This window comes from Hevea brasiliensis, chromosome 11 (assembly GCF_030052815.1).
Source record: "Hevea brasiliensis isolate MT/VB/25A 57/8 chromosome 11, ASM3005281v1, whole genome shotgun sequence".
In the NCBI taxonomy this organism is placed as follows: domain Eukaryota; kingdom Viridiplantae; phylum Streptophyta; class Magnoliopsida; order Malpighiales; family Euphorbiaceae; genus Hevea; species Hevea brasiliensis.
Window position 1 is genome coordinate 99,333,744 of NC_079503.1, and position 20,000 is coordinate 99,353,743.

Sequence of the window (20,000 nt, forward strand, 5' to 3'; positions counted from 1 at the left end):
ACCGAATGTTCCCCACACAAATCACCCTAATTTTTCGCACCACTGAAGGATCGAGACAACATGCCTAAGGGACAGGCCAACCGAGTGGCCCACACAGCCAGCAACATTAGCGAGGGAGTCAAGCGTGCCAGCACAAGTCCGTAGGCCTACCAGCGCCCCAAAATGAGGTTACATGGGCCGAATCCCTCCAGCGCCTGCGAGAGCCTTACAGCACACTCCAGCACGCCCCAGCGCCTTCCAGAAGATTCCAGCGCCTACCAGACTCACCCAGCATGCTCCAACACCCACAGGAAGGGCCTAGCGCGCGCTAGGGCACCCCAGAAGACCCTAGAGGCTTCCAGAATGCTCCATCATCAGCCAACCAGCGCCAGAAGACTTTAGAAGTCTCCAACACATTTCTAGCCACAACCCTAAGGAGGTGGCTCAACTATAAATAGGTGATTAGGGCATTCAATTAGGACAGGTATAAGTGTAGAAAGAAACCCGTTACATAGCAACCTTTGTTTAGCAACTTGATACATCTTGTAAAGCTTTGTATAGCTTCTTTTTCCCAAAGTAATATAATCACTTAGTTAATTCTGCCCACACTTTACCTCATTACCATCCTTCACATTTCCATTGCTAAGTTTCTTACCTTGGACATATTTTGTCACCATTGTTAATCTATTTCTGCTAGACTAACTTAGTGGAAAGGCTGACTAGTATTCATCAATGGGAAGCAATATTAGTGCCCCACGGTGACAGTTGGTATTAAATCCAAGGTCGAGGTTAACTTATTTGAGCATTCATCATGTCAGGCAGCACAAGGACGGAGCAACCCACCATCACCTCCTCACAAGCCCCACCCACGGGGAAGAAGGGTAGGGAGAAATCTCGAGATGTCATTACTGAGTTAGAAGAGAGGCTCGCCCATTTGGAGGGCGTTGTGTCGAAGCAAAGGGATAGGAGCAACGACCTTGACGTGCGTCTCACCGAGCTTGAGTCCAAGGGGGACGAGGTAGAGCTACGGGCTGAGATGCAAGGGGCTCTCAACATAACAGCAAACATCCTGTCGAAGAAGGATCAAGCCATGGAGGCAATCCTACTTGCCTACCGGGAGAAGGTAGACAAGCTAGAGGAGGAGCTTGCATTGTGCAAGACAGCACTGGTCAGTGGGGTTGGAACCAGCGGGGTAGCTCATGCGCCAGGGTTGACGCGCCAAGACTGAAGGCCTACAACGGTGCTCGGAATGCTCGCGAGATTGATAATTTCTTATGGAATGTGGAGAGATACTTCAAGGCAGTAGGCATTACCGAGGATGCCGTAAAGCTCCGCACGTTCCCTTCTATCTCGACGATGTGGCAACCGTATGGTGGAGAAGGCGCAGTGAAGACATCAAGAAGGGGACTTGCACAATCTCCACGTGGGAAGAGTTCACCAAGGAACTGAAAAGGCAGTTCTACCCAGAGAATGCTGAAAGCAAGGCTCGGGCCAAGCTTAGGCGCCTCCAGCACAAAGAGGGTGCCATCCGAAAGTATGTGAAATAGTTTTCCGAATTGATGTTGGAGATCCCGAACATGGGAGAGAAGGACACCCTATTTTGCTTCCTTGATGGCCTCTCAAATTGGGCTAAATTGGAGCTCCAGCGTAGAGATGTGCAAGACCTTGCCACCGCAATGGCAGCTGCTGAATCCCTTATCGAATTCAAGAAGAAGGAGCCCAACAAGGATAAAGGGAAGAAAATAGACCGAAGCCACAAAACCGAGGGTGGAGACAAGTCCAAGCATGGCAAGGACAACCGGTGGAACAAAGGAGCGAGGGGCAAGGCTAAAGAGAAAGAAGGTGAGTCTCCTAGAGCCAAATTTACTTGCTTTATCTGTAATGGGCCTCATAGAGCATTTGAGTGTCCCAAAAAGGGCAAGCTTGCTGCCCTAGTTTTAGAAGAAACCAAACCACCAGAGGAGAGGCATGTTGCCTCATTAAAATTGCTTAGTGCAATTAAGGCCAAGGTTAAGGGACAAAACCAAGGCCGAATGTTGGTAGAAGCTGGTGTCCAGGGTACACCTGTAGTAGCATTGGTGGACATTGGTGCGGACACCCTTTATATGTCCACCCAACTTGCGGACGAAATCAAGCTACCCTATGAGAAGGTGCAAGGGTCAGTTAAGGGCGTGACTGCTGAAAGCATGCCTATTTCTGGAGTTGCAAAGAACGTAAGTCTGCAGATTGGGCAATGGTAGGGCAAAGTTAATATCACCATTGCCCCACTCAACAAGAAGAAGTTGTACTTGGGGATTGATTTCTTGCGAGAGGTGCAAGCACTGCTAGTCCCCTATGCAGACACCATGTGCATTATGCAACATGGACAGCCCTACTATGTGCCCATAAAGAGGGAGAATGGCAAGGGCAATGTTATTTCGGCCATGCAACTGTCGAAGGGGCTGAAGAGGAATGAGCCAACATTCCTAGCTGCTTTCAAGAAGGATGAAGGACAGCAAGGTAGGGGAGCATCTATCCCCACTCCGATCAAGAGGGTGCTAAAGAAATTCAAGGATATCATGCCATCCGAGCTTCCAAAGAAATTGCCTCCACGAAGGGAGGTTGATCACGCAATTGAGCTTGAAATAGGGGCAAAACCACCAGCCTTTGACCCCTACCGCGTGTCTCTACCAGAGCTTTAAGAATTGAGGAGACAACTGAAGGAGCTACTAGATGTTGGATACATCAGGCCCTCCAAGGCACCTTATGGAGCACCAGTTCTGTTCCAAAAGAAGCATGGTGGATCACTTCGGTTGTGCATAGACTACCGAGCATTGAACAAGATTACTGTCAAGAACAAGTACCCTATTCCTCTCATAGTAGACTTGTTCGACTAGCTGGGCCAAGCCAAGGTGTTTTCAAAGCTGGATCTGCGCTCAGGGTACTACCAGGTGCGCATTGCCGAAGGTGACGAAGGGAAGACTACTTGCGTAATTCGATATGGATCTTACGAGTTTTTAGTCATGCCTTTCGACTTGACGAATGCACCGGCAACCTTCTGTAGCCTCATAAACAAGGTACTTGCTCCTTATCTTGATAAATTTGTTGTAGTTTACTTGGATGATATTGTCATCTATAGTAATTCCTTGAAGGAGCATGTGGAACATTTGAGGAAGGTGTTCAACACCTTAAGGGCCAATGAGCTCTATGTCAAGCAGGAGAAGTGCTCCTTGGCCCAAGAGGAAGTGGCATTCCTAGGGCATATTATTGGAGGAGGCAAGCTACGGATGGATCCTTCCAAGGTGAGGGCTATCCAAGAATGGGAGCCGCTCACCAAAGTAATAGAGCTGAGGTCTTTCCTTAGGCTGTGCAACTACTATCGGCGGTTTATACAAGGGTATTCCGCCATTGCAGCACCCCTCACAGACATGCTGAAGAAGGGTCAATCTTGAGACTGGTCTAGTAAGTGTCAGCACGCGTGCGGCCCAAAACATCTAAGGCCATCATAGACCTATTATTGCCTCAAACTTCCTTGGCCTAAAAGGCCATAGTATAACACCCCTCACCCATCTACAATATGGCCAAGCAAGGAGTGCTACACGGCGTGCCGGAACACCTAGTCTGTCATTATCTTATTTTCAGAATGCTCAATTTGGTTTAAGAAGCCTTAATGTAAAATTCATATCATGTTGGTTATATTTGTATCTTGTAATAAAAATTAGTGTTGCAAAATTTTTAACCATAATCCGGCAAAGTGCCGTCTGTAATTTGGACAAACAGTCCTTTTTCACCTGTTAAAAACAGTTCAATACAATATTCACAAAATCTCAACTATTTCACCATCTCAATATTTCAATTGTCTATTGATTTTTACAATATTTAAATAGTTTCAAAATACAATCTATTATAACTTAAATACATGCAGACATTCTCCATGTAAAGTTAATATGTACAAATTATTACAAACCTTAAAGTTTTATAATATATATATTACATAACAAAATATCAAAATACAACTGATAGTCATTACACAAGATCCTAAGTCTTACCATGCATACAGTGTAGTGCAGATGACTCTGAACTCCTGTTCAGATCTGATGTCTCACTCCTAAGTCCTACCATTCGACACACCTTTGTATAGGATTTAACCACCGATTCATTTCCCACAATTACTGCAAACGGGCTCGAGCCATGGCGGGGCAGGCCCACCATGCACGAGATTTTTTTTCGATTTTTTACGACTTCCAACCGACGGGGTAAAGGTGGAGAGGGGGCTAACAAGCTAATTTCCATGCTATACCGATGCCCACATATGGCTTGGAGGCATCCCCAAGCCTTGGACTTGCTGGCCCCCCCAGGGGGGTGACCACCCACACCCCCCTAAAGAGCATTAGGAACACAATGAGGTCTGCAGGAGGAAATATCACTATGTCTAAGCCATCACACCCCCCCTAAAAAATTCAATTTTGGATATTTTGACCTCATTTTTTCCAAAGTTGTTCAGAAAAATGTAATCTACTCTCACAAAAATTTTGAAATTTTTTTTTTTAACTCGAAAAATATATAAATTCATAAAAAATAGAAAACTCATCAAAAAAACACTAAATTTTGTGTAAAACATCAAAAAAATATTATAAACTCATTTAAGTTGTCATTGGGTGATTTTCTTAAAGTTTGCATGGAGAATTAGCTTAGGGGCATAATATTGACCATATCGGCATGAAAAGTATGTAGAGAAAAAATCATAGAAGAGTTGTTATGTGCACAATATTAGATTTTGTACTCTTTATACTCAATGAGAGAATTGTTCCATAAAACATGAAGCACAAAACCTTAGGGTCATAATGAGAATGCAAGAAGCGCTCCATAGATAGCATCCTCACATGATGAAGGTAAGTGTAGATGTAAGGCACCAATTACTAGATTATTTTGGATAATATTTCAAGCACGTATACGAAGAGAAAAATCTCACTTATAAGCAAAAAGCATATTCGAGACAAGAGCCTGCCAACACCTTCCGAAAAAAAAAAAAAAAATTAGTGTATCGGCTTACTAGCAAAGGGGCCAGGCGAACCTCTTTCTGGCCTATTAGCCAACGAATAAAACTGCATCCCGTGCCAATTATAACCTCATTTTGCATGACATGGGTGCATAACAAACGCCCCCCGCTCACGAGCACAAGGGAGGCGCTGGACACTACCACAGGCCTATTGGGGGGAGCTCCTGGGCACGAGCGTCAGGGGCAACTGGGGGGCGCAGAGCGCTGCCACGGGCCCGATGGGGGGCGCTCTTGGGCTCGAGCGTCGAGGGCAATTGGGAGCAGCTCAACACTACCACGAGCCCATTGGGGGGCGCTTTTGGGCGCGAACATTGGGGGCAATTGGGGAGCACTGGGCACTGCCACGGGCCCGTTGGAGGACGCCCGGCGCGAGCACGGGGCAAATCGGGGCGCTGGGGCCGCTACGAGGCAGTTGGGGCACGGGCGCGAGCGCCGAGGGCAACTGGGGGACGCTGAGCACTACCACGGGCCTGATGGGGGGCGCTGCTGGGGGGCTAGCGTTTGGGGCAATTGGGGCGCTGGGCACGCCACGCTGTTGGGGACGCCCTGGCGCGAACGTGGGGGCAATCGGGGCGCTGACACGCCACGCCCGTTGGAGGGCGCTCCTAGGCGCAAGCGTCGGGGGCAAATGGGGGGCACTAGGGGCTGCCACGTGTCACGGACCCAGGTTCAACACTCAGTTGGGACCATGTGGCACTTGGCTTGAACTCCTGAAGACAAGTCAGCCCACAAGAATCTCACAATAAACTGCGAGAAATCAAAGGCATGATTAGCATTAGGCCAAGTTAAGCTAATTTGGGAGGTATCACAAGCATTCATATAAATGGGACAACACATAAGCAAGCAACACAAGCATGAAAGGCACAGCAAAGACAGGCACAAGCATTTCATGAAAAAGTTACTTCATTCATTTATGAAATATAATTACAACCAGTCTATTATAGGCAGGGGGAAAACCTATAAAGAGCACACAACGAAACACGACAAGGAAAGTGACTAGCTAGGCCAGTTGCCCACCTAAGGCCAACTAGTCACTCCCCCCTGAAGAGCATTTGGGACATAATGAGGTGTGGTACGATGATACATCAATATGCTAGAGTGATCACACTCCTAAAATTACATAAATAAAAATAAAATACAATTTCTCTTTTGCCCTATAAAGTGGTTATGTTACACATCATTCTACCCTAACTTCCTACCTCTTGACATTCTCCCCCACTCTAATGATCGACGTCCCCGTTGACTGCGCTTGTAAAAAATCTTCAATCTTCTGGACATATTGTTGAAGGTCTATTGCTTTCTCCCAGCTGGTCTCCTCTACGCTCAAGGCCTACCATCTGACGAGATACTCCTTGTGTGGCGACCGCTTGGTGGTTCTGACTACTCTTTCTGCAAGAATCTCTTCGAATCTTTGATTAACTGGTGGTGCAGTGGTGATGGCTGGCCTGGATGATTTGTTGCAGCTGACATCAGTTTGATCGGCATGGTATGGCTTCAACCTGTTCACGTGGAAAACTGGGTGGATCTTCATTCATGCTGGTGGCTCTACTTTGTAGGAAACTTGGCCCACTTTGGCAATGATTGGCATAGGCCCTTCATACTTACGAACCAATCTGCTGTCCCGGTTGCGAAAAAATCTGAGTTGTTCTGGAAGTAACTTCACCATCACCAGGTCTCCCACTGTGAATTCCTGCGGTCTTTGATTTTCATCTGCCCATTTCTTCATGTGCTTGGATGCTTTTTCCAATCGAGCTCTGGCAATGTCAGCTGTCTGCTTCCACTCCTTCATGAAGTGGTATGCTTTGGGATTTCTGTTGGTGTATGGACCATCCAATGTGTGAGATGCCAAAGGTTGCTATCCTGAAACAATCTTAAAATAACTTTTATTAGTGGTAGAGCTCTTTAAAGAGTTAAAAATAATTATGCAATGTCGAGCAAGGAGGCCCAATTCTTCTAACTGGCATTTACAAAATGCCGCAAATATTCCTCCAGTAAACCATTAAATCTTTCCGTTTGGCCATCTGTTTGTAGATGAAAGCTGTTCAAGACATCCAATCTAGTCCCCAAGAGGTGAAACAATTCTGACCAGAATGAGCCTATGAATCGACCATCTCGATCGCTAACAATGCTCTTTGGGATCCCCCAGTATTTCACTATATGTTTGAAAAAGGCACGGGTTGTATTTTCAGCTGAACAATATCTTGACATCGGCACAAAGGTTCCATATATTGAGAATTTGTCAATTAACACCAAGATATGATCATACTCCCCAACCTTCAGTAACCCTGCAATGAAATCAAGGGAGACACTCTCCTATGATCTAGTTGGAACTGGTAAAGGTTGTAATAATCCCGCAGGTTTTTGCCGATCCGCTTGTCTTGTTAACACACCAAGCAAGTTTTCATGTATTGCCTCACATCATCTTCTAATTGAGGCCAGTAATATCCCTGCTTCAACAGAGCCAATGTGCGCTGCCACTTTGGATGCCCGGTTCATAAGGTATCATGACATTCCTGCAGTAAAAATTTCCTCAAATTTCCAGCCTTTGGGACATATACCCGATTTTTCGGGTCATCAAGAGATCATCCTTCAACCAAAATTGTCTGGTCTTCCTCTCTTCTACCAATTTCATCAATGCTACTGCTTGGGGATCCTTCTTTAAGTTATCCCGAACTTGTCTTCGCAATGACGTGTCTACTTGGCTCCTTGATAACTAAGCTAGATGTTTCAAGGTTGCTAAGTTCGATTTCCTGCTCAATGCATCTGCAACCCGATTAGAACTCCCTCGCTTGTACTGGAATAGGAAATCGAACTCTCCTAAGCATTCCTGCCATCGTGCTTGTTTAGTAGTCAACTTTGGTTGAGAGAGGAAGTAGCTCACTACTGTATTATCTGTCTTCACTACAAATCTTGACCCCAACAAATAGTGCCTCCATGTACGAAGACAGTGTACTACCGCCAAAAACTCTTTCTCTTGAGCTGTATATCGAAGTTCAGCATCTTTTAGTTTTCGACTTTCAAAAGCAACTGAATGGCTTTCTTGCATCAAAATTCCTTCCAGCGCTAAGTCTGAAGCATCGATGTGTACCTCAAAAGGTTTTGCCATATCCGGGAGAGCTAACACTGGTTCTACTATTATCATTTACTTCAGTTTTTTGAATGCTGCTTAACAGTCTACAGTCCACTGCCATTTATTTCCCTTCCTTAACAACTCTGTGAGGGGGTAGATCTTTTGTGAATAGCCTTGCACGAATCGTCGGTAGTAGTTTGCTAATCCCAAGAATGATCTCAATTCTGTAAGACCCTTGGGTACCAGCCAATCCTGAATTGCCCTTATCTTGGCTTGGTCCATCTGGATTCTCCCTTGTTCGATCACATGCCCAAAAACTTAATCCTGGTTTAAGCAAAAGCACATTTCTCCTTCAGAAACAGCTTGTTCTCCCTCAATTTTTCAAAAACAAGGCGAAGATGTTCTTTGTGCTCTTGTAAGATGGAGCTATACACCACAATATCATTGAAGTATACCACCACAAATTTGTCAAGGTTGTCATGAAAAACCTGATTCATTAGAGTGCAGAAAGTGGCATGAGCATTTGTTAGTCCAAAGGATATTACAAGGAATTCAAAGGCACCATACCGTGTATACACAAGTAGTTTTGGGCTCATCTCCTTCTTTGATACGAACTTGATGATATCCCGACCGGATATCTAACTTGATGAAAAATTTAGCTTACCCCAACTGGTCAAATAAGTCCGCAATCAAGGGAATGGGGTACTTGTTTTGTATTGTGACTTTATTAAGAACCTAATAATCCACATAAAGTCTCAAGCTACCATCCTTCTTCTTTTGGAAAATGATTGGAGCACCAAAGAGAGCTTTCGCTGGTCAAATAAATCATGCTTCCAATAACTCGTCCAACTGCTTCCTTGATTCTGCCAATTCTAGTGGGGCCATTCTATAAGGGGCTCTTGCAGGAGGTTTAGTTCCTGGCAATAGCTCAATCTCATAATTTATGAAATGTCGGGGCGGCAAGACTGTAGGTAACTGCTCGGGCATTACATCTTGAAACTTAGCCATCATATCTTGAATCTATGGAGGAAATGGGGCTGCTTTTCCACCTTCTTGGACAATGGGAACTACCACATATGACGGCTCCCTACGCTTGACAACTTTCTTAAACTGGAGGGCCGATAACAACTTCTTTTCACTGATTGGGCTAAAACTTGTGGGAATGGTACATGGCTTGTCTCCCATTAATAAGATACAATCTGCAGCTGGGACTGAGATTGCTTGAGCTCTCTTCAGAAATTCCATTCCGATTACTACATCAAAGTCATCAAAGGGAGTCCTTGTAAAATCTATTTTGCCTTTCCAAGGTCCCATCTGATAGGACACCCCACAAGCAACTCCTACGGTGTTCAAGGCTTGAAAATTCACTACCTTTATCTTTCCTGCATCGGCTTGCACAGCTTGCACAGTTAGCTTAAACCGAGTAACTAATGCGTTAGCTATAAAATTATCAATGGCACCTGTGTCTACCAAAGCCCTGGCATTTTTCCCATTGATGAGTAAGTCCACATACATCAATCCCCTCTCAGTAGTAGCTGTTGGTTTCTATTTTTCCAAAGCTCCAAGAATTCGTAGGGCACCAATTACTGAAGCATCACGATCATTCGATTCCCTATCTTCTTCTTCTTCTTCTTCTTCTTCTTCGGGCTTCTTTTCTTCCTCAAAGATGGCCTTTAAGGCACTTAAAACACTCTTGGTTGGACATTCTCGAGCCCAATGTGGCCCATCACAGAGAAAGCATTTCAACGGATTAGTCTTAAAGGAGTTGGTCTTATCAGTGGAGATGTGTGCTGACCCCTATCTTGAGTTACCCTGCTCCCTATTTTGGCTCATAGGTTTGTTGGTGTTAGGCCCCGAGTTCCAAGTTCTCCTCTCAATCCCTCCAAAGGTGGAGTTGCTCGGATCCACTCCCCCACTCGAATTTCGACCCCATTTGTTTGGGCGATTATCCGAACCTGGCAGAGAGTTAAACTTTCTCTTTGAGGCATTGCTTGTATAATCATCGAGACTTTCGGCTACAACCAAGGTAGTACTAAGTTCCTTTACTCCCCATCTGACCAGTTCATTCCTGGCCCATGGCTTTAGACCCTTTTGAAAGTTGAACAATCTGTCAGCTTCAGACATATCCTTAATGTCAAGCATGAGTGACGTGAAGCTTCTTACATATTCTCGGATAAAACCTGTGTGCTGTAACTCTGCTAGCTTGTACTGAGCATTATAAGCCACATTCTCGGGATAAAATTGAGCCTTTAGTGCCTTCTTGAAATCATCCCATGTGACAATGAAACATTGGCCAGAAATAGATTACTCCACTTTGGTTCTCCACCATAGTTTCACATCATTGGCCAAATATATCGGCATAATCTTCAATTTACCTGCATCAGAGTCATTTTTTGTAGCAGTGAAGTATAATTCCATGTCAAATATGAAATTATCTACCTCCCTGGCATTACGGGCACCTCCGAAAGACTTGGGCTCAGAGATTTTAGCTTTTCCCATCTCAAAGGCTCCCCCATTCATATTGCTTGCCGCTTTCATGAGTAAGTTCACCTGTCCCTACAACACTTGGACTTCTCCTTGAAGTGTCTTTGCCGTTTCAACATCTTCTTTCATGTCATTCACACTACCCACCAAGGAATCATGGGCGATGGTGAGGGCTTTTAAACTTTCTGCACAATCCCCTGTTTGAGAGGCCTCTGCCTCTAATGCGAACACTCTGCTCTCAATATCCCCCAATCGGATAATATTTGTTAGTAGGGAATTTTGAATGGCCTCAAACTCTGTTGGCTCATCCTCACCCCTAATTAATTTGGCTACCATAGCCACAAGTTACTCAACTTTCTCTTCTAGCACCTCAACGTGCTTATTTCGTTGCTCAAGAGAGAGGCGAACAACTTCAAGTTCTTTTGTCAATGCCTCGTATGTGGGACAATTATCAATGAGAGCAAAAGCGTCATCAACCCTTCTCTCAAGGGCATCAAGTTGATTAGCAAGGTTAGTCATCCTCAATTCAGCTTACGGATCAATCGCTGCTCTGATACCAACCGTAACGGGCCCAACTTCAACACTCAGTTGGGACCGTGTGGCACTTGGCTTGAACTCTTCAAGACAAGTCAGCCCACAAGAATCTCACAACAAACTGTGAGAAATCAAAGACATGATTAGCATTAGGCCAAGTTAGGCTAATTTGGGAGGTATCACAAGCATTTCATATAAATGGGGCAACACATAAGCAAGCAACACAAGCATGAAAGGCACAGCAAAGACAGGCACAAGCATTTCATGAAAAGGCTACTTCATTCATTCATGAAATATAATTACAACTAGTCTATTATAGGGAAAGGTGAACTTGCTCATGAAAGCGGCAAGCAATACGAATGGGAAAGCCTTTGAGATAGGAAAAGCCAAAATCCCTGAGCCCAAGTCTTTCGGAGGTGCCCGTGATGCCAGGGAGATAGATAATTTCATCTTTGACATGGAATTATACTTCATTGCTACCAAAAATGACTCTAATGCAGGTAAATTGAAGATTATGCCGATGTATTTGGCCAATGATGCGAAAGTATGATGGAGAACCAAAGTGGAGCAATCTATTTCTGGCCAATGTTCCATCGTCACATGGGATGATTTCAAGAAGGCACTAAAGGCTCAATTTTATCCCGAGAATGTGGCCTATAATGCTTAGTGCAAGCTAGCAGAGTTACAGCACACAAGCTCTATCCGAGAATATGTAAAAAGCTTCACATCACTCATGCTTGACATTAAGGATATGTCTGAAGCTGACAGATTGTTCAACTTCCAAAAGGGTCTAAAGCCGTGGGCTAGGAATGAACTGGTCAGATGGGGAGTAAAGGAATTTAGTACTGCCTTGGCTGTAGCCGAAAGTCTCGATGATTATACAAGCAATGCCTCAAAGAGAAAGTTTAACTCTCTTCCAGGTTCGGATAATCGCCCAAACAAATGGGGTCGAAATTCGAGTGGGGGAGTGGATCGGAGCAACTCCACCTTTGGAGGGACTGAGAGGAGAACTTGGAACTCGGGGCCTAACACCAACAAACCTATGAGCCAAAATAGGGAGTAGGGTAACTCAAGATAGGGGTCAGCACACATCTCCACTGATAAGACCAACTCCTTTAAGATTAATCCGTTAAAATGCTTTCTCTGTGATGGGCCACATCGGGCTCGAGAATGTCCAACCAAGAGTGCTTTAAGTGCCTTAAAGGCCATCTTTGAGGAAGAAAAGAAGCCCGAAGAAGAAGAAAAAGAAGAAGAAGATAGGGAATCGAATGATCGTGATGCCTCAGTAATGGGTGCCCTACGAATTCTTGGAGCTTTGGAAAAATAGAAACCAACAGCTACTACTGAGAGGGGATTGATGTATGTGGACTTACTCATCAATGGGAAAAATGTCAGGGCTTTGGTAGACACATGTGCCACTGATAATTTTGTAGCTAACACATTAATTACTCGATTTAAGCTAACTGTGCAAGCTATGCAAGCCGATGCAGGAAAGATAAAGGCAGTGAATTCTCAAGCCTTTAAAACCATAGGAGTTGCTCGTGGGGTGTCCTATCAAATGGGACCTTGGAAAGGCGAAACAGATTTTACAGTGACTCCCTTTGATGACTTTGATGTAGTAATCGGAATGGAATTTCTGAAGAGAGCTCAAGCAATCCCAGTCCCAGCTGCAAATTGTATCTTATTAATGAGAGACAAGCCATGTACCATTCCCACAAGTTTTAGCCCAATCAGTGAAAAGAAGTTGTTATCGGCCCTCCAGTTTAAGAAATGTGTCAAGCGTAGGGAGCCGTCATATGTGGTAGTTCCCATTGTCAAAGAAGGTGGAAAAGCACCCCCATTTCCTCCACAAATTCAAGATGTGATGGCTAAATTTCAAGATGTAATGCCCAAGAAGTTACCTACAGTCTTGCCGCCCCGACATGGCATAGATCATGAGATTGAGCTATTGCCAGGAACCAAACCTCCTGCAAAAGCCCCTTATAGAATGGCCCCACCAGAATTGACAAAATTAAGAAAGCAGTTTGACGAGTTATTAGAAGCAGAATTTATTTGACCAGCGAAAGCTCTATTTGGTGCTCCAGTCATTTTCCAAAAGAAGAAGGATGGTAACTTGAGACTTTATGTGGATTATCAGGTTCTTAATAAAGTCATAATACAAATCAAGTACACCATTCCCTTGATTGTGGACTTATTTGACCAGTTGGGGTAAGCTAATTTTTTCACCAAGTTAGATCTCCGGTCGGGATATCATCAAGTTCGTATCAAAGAAGGAGATGAACCCAAAACTACTTGTATAACACGGTATGATGCCTTTGAATTCCTTGTAATGCCCTTTGGACTAACAAATACTCCTGCCACTTTCTGCACTCTAATGAATCAGGCTTTTCATGACTACCTTGACAAATTTGTGGTGGTGTACTTCAATGATGTTGTGGTGTATAGCTCCACCTTACAAGAGCACAAAGAACATCTTCGCCTTGTTTTTTAAAAATTGAGGGAGAACAAGCTGTTTCTGAAGGAGAAATGTGCTTTTGCTCAAACCAGGATTAAGTTTCTAGGCCATGTGATCGAACAAGGGAGAATCCAAATGGACCAAGCCAAGATAAGGGCAATTCAGGATTAGCCGGTACCCAAGGGTCTTACAGAATTGAGATCATTCTTGGAATTAGCAAACTACTACCGATGATTCGTGCAAGGCTATTCACAAAAGATCTACCCCCTCACAGAGTTGTTAAGGAAGGAAAATAAATGGCAGTGGACTGTAGACTGTTAAGCAGCATTCGAAAAACTGAAGCAAATGATATTAGTAGAACCAGTGTTAACTCTCCCGGATATGGCAAAACCTTTTAAGGTACACACCGATGCTTCAGACTTAGCACTGGGAGGAGTTTTGATGCAAGAAGGCCATCAAATTGCTTTTGAAAGTCGAAAACTAAAAGATGTTGAACTTCGATATACAGCTCAAGAGAAAGAGTTGTTGGCGGTAACACACTGTCTTCGTACATGGAGGCACTTTTTGTTGGGGTTAAGATTTGTAGTGAAGACAGATAATACAGCAGTGAGCCACTTCCTCTCTCAACCAAAGTTGACTCCAAATAAGCACGATGGCAGGAATGCCTAGTAGAGTTCGATTTCCTATTCGAGTACAAGCTAGGGAGTTCTAATCGGGTTGCAGATGCATTGAGTAGGAAATCGAACTTAGCAACCTTGAAACATCTAGCTCAGTTATCAAGGAGCCAAGTAGACACGTCATTGCGAAGACAAGTTCGGGATAACTTAAAGAAGAATGCCCAAGCAGTAGCATTGATAAAATTGGTAAAAGAGAGGAAGACCAGACAATTTTGGTTGGAGGATGATCTCTTGATGACCCGAAGAAATCGAGTGTATGTCCCAAAGGCTGGAAATTTGAGGAAACTTTTACTGCAGGAATGTCATGATACCTTGTGGATCGAGCATCCAGGGTGTCAGCACACATTGGCTCTGTTGAAGCAGTGATATTATTGGCCTCAATTAGAAGATGATGTGAGGCAATACACGAAAACTTGCTTGGCGTGTCAACAAGACAAGCAGAAGCAAAAACCTACGGGATTATTACAACCTTTACCAGTTTCAACTAGACCATAGGAGAGTGTCTCCCTTGATTTCATTGCAGGGTTACCGAAGGTTTGGGAGTATGATCATATCTTGGTGTTAATTGACAGATTCTCAATATATGAAACCTTTGTGCCGACGTCAAGATACTGTTCAGCTGAAAATACAACCCGTGCCTTCTTCAAACATATAGTGAAATACTGGGGGATCCCAAAAAGCATTGTTAACGATCGAGATGGCTGATTCATAGGCTCCTCCTGGTCAGAATTGTTTCACCTCTTAAGGACTAGATTGGATGTCTTCACCAGCTTTTATCCACAAACAGATGGCCAAACGGAAAGATTCAATGGTCTACTGGAGGAATACTTGCGGCATTTTGTAAATGCCAGTTAAAAGAATTGGACCTCCTTGCTCGACGTTACATAATTTTGTTTTAACTCTTTAAAGAGCTTTACCACTAATAAAAGTCATTTTAAGATTGTTTCAGGACAGCAACCTTTGGCACCTCACACATTGGATGGTCCATACACCGGTAGGAATCCCAAAGCATACCACTTCATAAAGGAGTGGAAGCAGACAGTTGAAATTGCAAGGGAAAAAGCATCCAAGCGCATGAAGAAATGGGCAGATGAAAATCGAAGACCGTAGGAATTCACAGTGGGAGACCTGGTGATGGTGAAGTTACTTCCAGAACAACTCAGATTTCTTCGCAACCGGGATAGCATATTGGTTCGAAAGTATGAAGGGCCTATGCCGATCATTGCCAAAGTGGGCCAAGTTTCCTACAAAGTAGAGCCACCAGCATGGATGAAGATGCACCCAGTTTTCCACGTGAGCAGGTTGAAGGTAAGTAGAGAAAAAATCATAGAAGATTTGTCATGTGCATAATATTAGATTTTGTGCTCTTTATACTCAATGAGAGAATTGTTCCATAAAACATAAAGCGCAAAACCTTAGGATCATAGTGAGAACGAAAGAAGCGCTCCATAGATAGCATCCCCACATGATGAAGGCAAGTGTAGATGCAAGGCACCAATCACTGGATTATCTTGGATAATATTTCAAGCACGTATACGAAGAGGATAATATCACTTATAAGCAAAAAGCATATTCAAGACGAGAGCCTGCCAACACCTTCCAAAAAAAAAAAAATGTTAGTGTATAGGCTTGCTAGCAAAAGGGTCAGGCAAACCTCTTTTTGGCCTATTAGCCAACGAATAAAACTGCATCCCGTGCCAATTATAACCTCATTTTGCATGACATGGGTGAATAACAAACGCCCCCGTGCACGAGCACCGGGGAGACACTGGGCATTGCCACGGGCCAATTGGGGGAAGCCCCTAGGCGCGAGTGTCACGGAGGGACAGTTTCACTTCTCAAAACTAACCCCAAACCGTGCGGCACTTGTATCCACCACACAAGTCAGCCTCTCAAAAGTCCCAAGGACCACTCGGCAACAATTCTCACGAGGAAAACCCAATGGCCAAAACCTTAGCAAGTAACCAATCACAAGCAACACATGAACATACAACCATACATAGCCACACACGTAAAGAAAGGTAGAAATGAGAGAATAATCAGATGCAAAGGACTTCTACTTCTTGTATTGCATTCCCATCAGCTATACAATTACAAAGTATAACTCTCTCAACTCTAATATAATACTCATTGGGCAGAAAGTCATCATGAAGAGGTATGGGACAGTAGCTCTTCTTGCCACCTAGCAAGTCCCGTCGATGCATTTGAAATGGCCAAGTGAAATTTTGGGCGCCTAAATGCTGGGCCCTGCCTTGTTGGGTCTCACATGGGCGAGACAATTTTCCCTCCTAAGCTTCACGCTGCATGGCTGAAGCTTGCCAAGCACGTAGACCAACCACTCCACTTGCCGTCCCATATGATGGCCACCTAGCAAGTTCCATGAGCTTCCCACCTGGCACGTCCCACATGCGCTGCACCATACTAAGGTGTTTGGCCTCTCGTTGCATGGCCCATACATGTCAAGGTGTTTGTCCCAAGCTGCCACAACATGTGCTAACCACCTTGGCTTCATAGTGCGCCTCCATTACCACATTTCTCATGCACATGCAACAGCTCCACGTGATGCCTCCATACCCCCATGCAATTTACGTCCCACTCCAATGTGTCCCATGCACACATCTTGGTTTCATTTGGACAGCCAACAAGCAGAAAATATTGGACATTTTGGGAGCAAAATTTTAGGGGTAACACTCTCCCCCACTCAATCCGGCAACGCCCCCATTACCTCGAACTGGTACCTCCTCACCACATCCTCATGCTGCTACAACCTCAACTCGTGTTCCCAGCTAGTTTTCTCAGCTCCACGGCCTTTCCACTTCACTAAATATTCTGTATAACCAGGATGGGCGCCCCATGAAGGAACAGCCCTATGCGCCAATATCTCCTCGGGTTCATGATCCAACTTGATTGTGACTGCCACTGGTGCCCTTTTGGATTTATTCCTGGCTAGGTCTTCTTGGTCTGCGTGGTATGGCTTTAGGAGACTAACATGGAACACCAGATGGCACTCCAAATGTGTGGACAGCTTCACACGGTATGCCACTTTCCCAACTCATTGCTCCACTGAAAATTGTCTCTCATACTTCCTCAAAAGTCCCTTGTGTCGCTTGCCATAAGTGCGGTGAAACATCCTCACTAACACCAAGTTGCCTACTTCAAATTCCAAATGCCTCCTCTTGGTGTCGGCCCATTTCTTCATCTTCTTTGTAGCTCTAGCCAATGATGTTCTTGCTAGTTCCACCTTTTCTTTCCAATTCTTAGCAAACTTAAAAGTAGTGGGATTAGGACCTCGGTAAGGAATTGCTACCGTGTGTGGGGTGAGGGGCTACTGTCCCGTAGCAACCTCAAAGGGGCTTGCTCCCGTTGCCTCACTTTTCTGCAGGTTGTAGGAAAATTGAGCCACATCAAGCAACTCGGGCCAGTCCCACTAATTGGCACTCACAAAGTGCCCTAAATAAAGCTCCAGCAGTGCATTTATCCTCTCTGTCTGCCCATCCGTTTGGGGGTGAAAACTGGTGGAGAAGCTCAATTCTGTCCCCATCAACCTGAACAATTCAGTCTAGAATTTGCCAGTGAACCTTACATCCCTGTCACTAATAATGTCCCTTGGTAGCCCCCAATATTTCACAACACCTCTGAAAAATAGCTTGGCAGCTTCCTTTGCATCAAACTGGGCTGGAGTAGGCATAAAAACAGCATACTTACTGAGCCAATCAACCACCACCATAATATTGCCAAAGCCACTCACCTTCGGCAAACCCACAATGAAATCCATGGAGATGCTCTCCCATGGACGGCTGGGTGTTGGAAGAGGTCCCAACAGCCCCGCAGGTCTCCTCTATTTGGCCTTGTCTTGCTGGCACACAAGGCACGTCTTCACAAACATCTGAATGTCATCCAGCATTCTCAGCCAGTAGTAACCTCGCTCCACTAGAGCTTGGGTGCGCTGCGCACTTGGGTGACCAACCCACCGAGTGTCATGACATTCCCGCATCACTTCTTTCCTCAAACTGCCCCACCTCGGCACATACACTGCACCCCTTTTTGTCCGCACCGGCCCATGTTCATCCCTCCAGAACCGCCTAGTCTTTCCCTGCCCAATCAGCTCCAACAGCAGCTTGGCTTGCGGATCATGCTGAAGGCCTTCCTCTATGCGCTCCAATAGACTATGATTGGGTTGTGTGGTAGTTGCTGCCAACTCCACCTTGTGGCTTAGGGCATCCGCAACAAGGTTGGCTTTCCCGGGTTTATACTCCATGACAAAATCAAACTCCCCAAGAAATGATTGCCCCCTTGCTTGCTTCGGTGAGAGCTTCTTTTGCGTGAGGAAATAGCTAGTTACCACATTATCGGTCTTCACCACAAACTTGCTTCCCAACAAGTAATGCCGCTAAGTCCTAAAACAATGAACCACGGTTGTCATCTCCTTCTCTTGGATCATGTACCTCCGCTCGGTCTCATTCAATTTCCGGCTCTCATAGGCAAAAGGATGTCTTCCTTGCATGATCATACCACCAATAGCAAAGTCGGAAGCATCCGTATGTGGCCCTTCACACAAGAAGCACTTCATGGGAGCTGAAGAAGCAATTTTATCCCGAGAATACGACTGATGAGACAAGAGCAAAGTTGAGAAGGCTTACACAAAAGGGCACTATACATGAGTATGTGAAGGAGTTCTCGGAGGTGTTGTTGGAAATCCCAGAATACCTCGACCAAGAGCTGTTGTTTTTCTTCAAAGATGGGCTCCAAACTTGGGTGAAACTAGAGATTGAGAAACGTGATGCTCAAGACCTTGTTGCTGCCATTACAATTGCCAAGTCACTTGTGGAGTATAAGAAGGGTGACAAGTCCAAAACTAAGGATGGCAAGGGCAAGAATGGTGGAGAGAAAGGTGGCGGTAAGGAGAGTTATAAGGAATGACCGAAAGAAGGGAATGGCAAGAAACCTTGGGCTGGGAAGAAGGACCACCAGGATGAGAAATTCAAGAAATATTGACTACCGAGCCTTGAACAAAATTACGGTGAAGAATAAGTACCCCATCCCACTCATTGGTGACTTGTTTGACAGATTGGGGGAAGCTAGATGGTTCTCAAAACTGGACTTGAGGTCTGGTTACTACCAGGTGCGCATAGCCGAAGGGGATGAGCCCAAGACAGCTCCTGTGATGCGCTATGGGTCCTTCGAGTTCAAGGTTATGCCATTTGGCCTCACCAACGCCCCAGATACATTTTGTACACTTATGAATAAGGTATTTCACTCATTTCTTGATCAGTTTGTTGTGTTTTATTTAGATGATATTGTGGTGTATAGCCGAACTTTAGAGGAGAGTTGGAGCATTTACAGCTGGTCTTTCAAAAATTGAGAGAGCACCACTTGTTTGTCAAGAAGGAGAAGTGTGAGTTTGCTCAACAAGAGGTGGCATTTTTTAGACATGTTGTGAGACATGTTGAGATCAAAATGGACAAGGCCAAGATACAAGCAATTGAGGATTGGGAACCGCCTAGAAAGGTGCCGAAATTGAGGTCTTTCTTGGGCTTGGCTAACTATTACAGGAGGTTCATCAAGGGGTACTCACACATTGCCGCCCCCTTGACTGATTTGTTGAGAAAAGATAAGCCATGGAAATGGAATGAGAAGACCCAACAGTCCTTCGAGAAACTGAAGCAAGCACTGAAGGAAGAGCCAGTGTTGAAATTGCCGGATTATTCCTCACCATTTGAGGTTCATACGGATGCTTCCGACTTTGCTATTGGTGGTATGATC

At 44.9% G+C, this 20,000-nt stretch overlaps 1 long non-coding RNA gene across 3 annotated transcripts in view; it reads right to left on the reverse strand.

Moving 5' to 3' along the window:
* Window positions 1-5,902: 5,902 nt before the first annotated feature.
* LOC110638627 (uncharacterized) overlaps window positions 5,903-20,000 on the reverse strand; it is a 23,670-nt gene continuing 9,572 nt past the window's right edge. The window contains exon 5 of one of the 3 annotated variants that reach the window (XR_009141497.1): window positions 5,903-6,877. This is a non-coding gene — a long non-coding RNA (uncharacterized LOC110638627). The other 2 variants (XR_009141496.1, XR_002491723.2) reach the window with 2 other exon arrangements.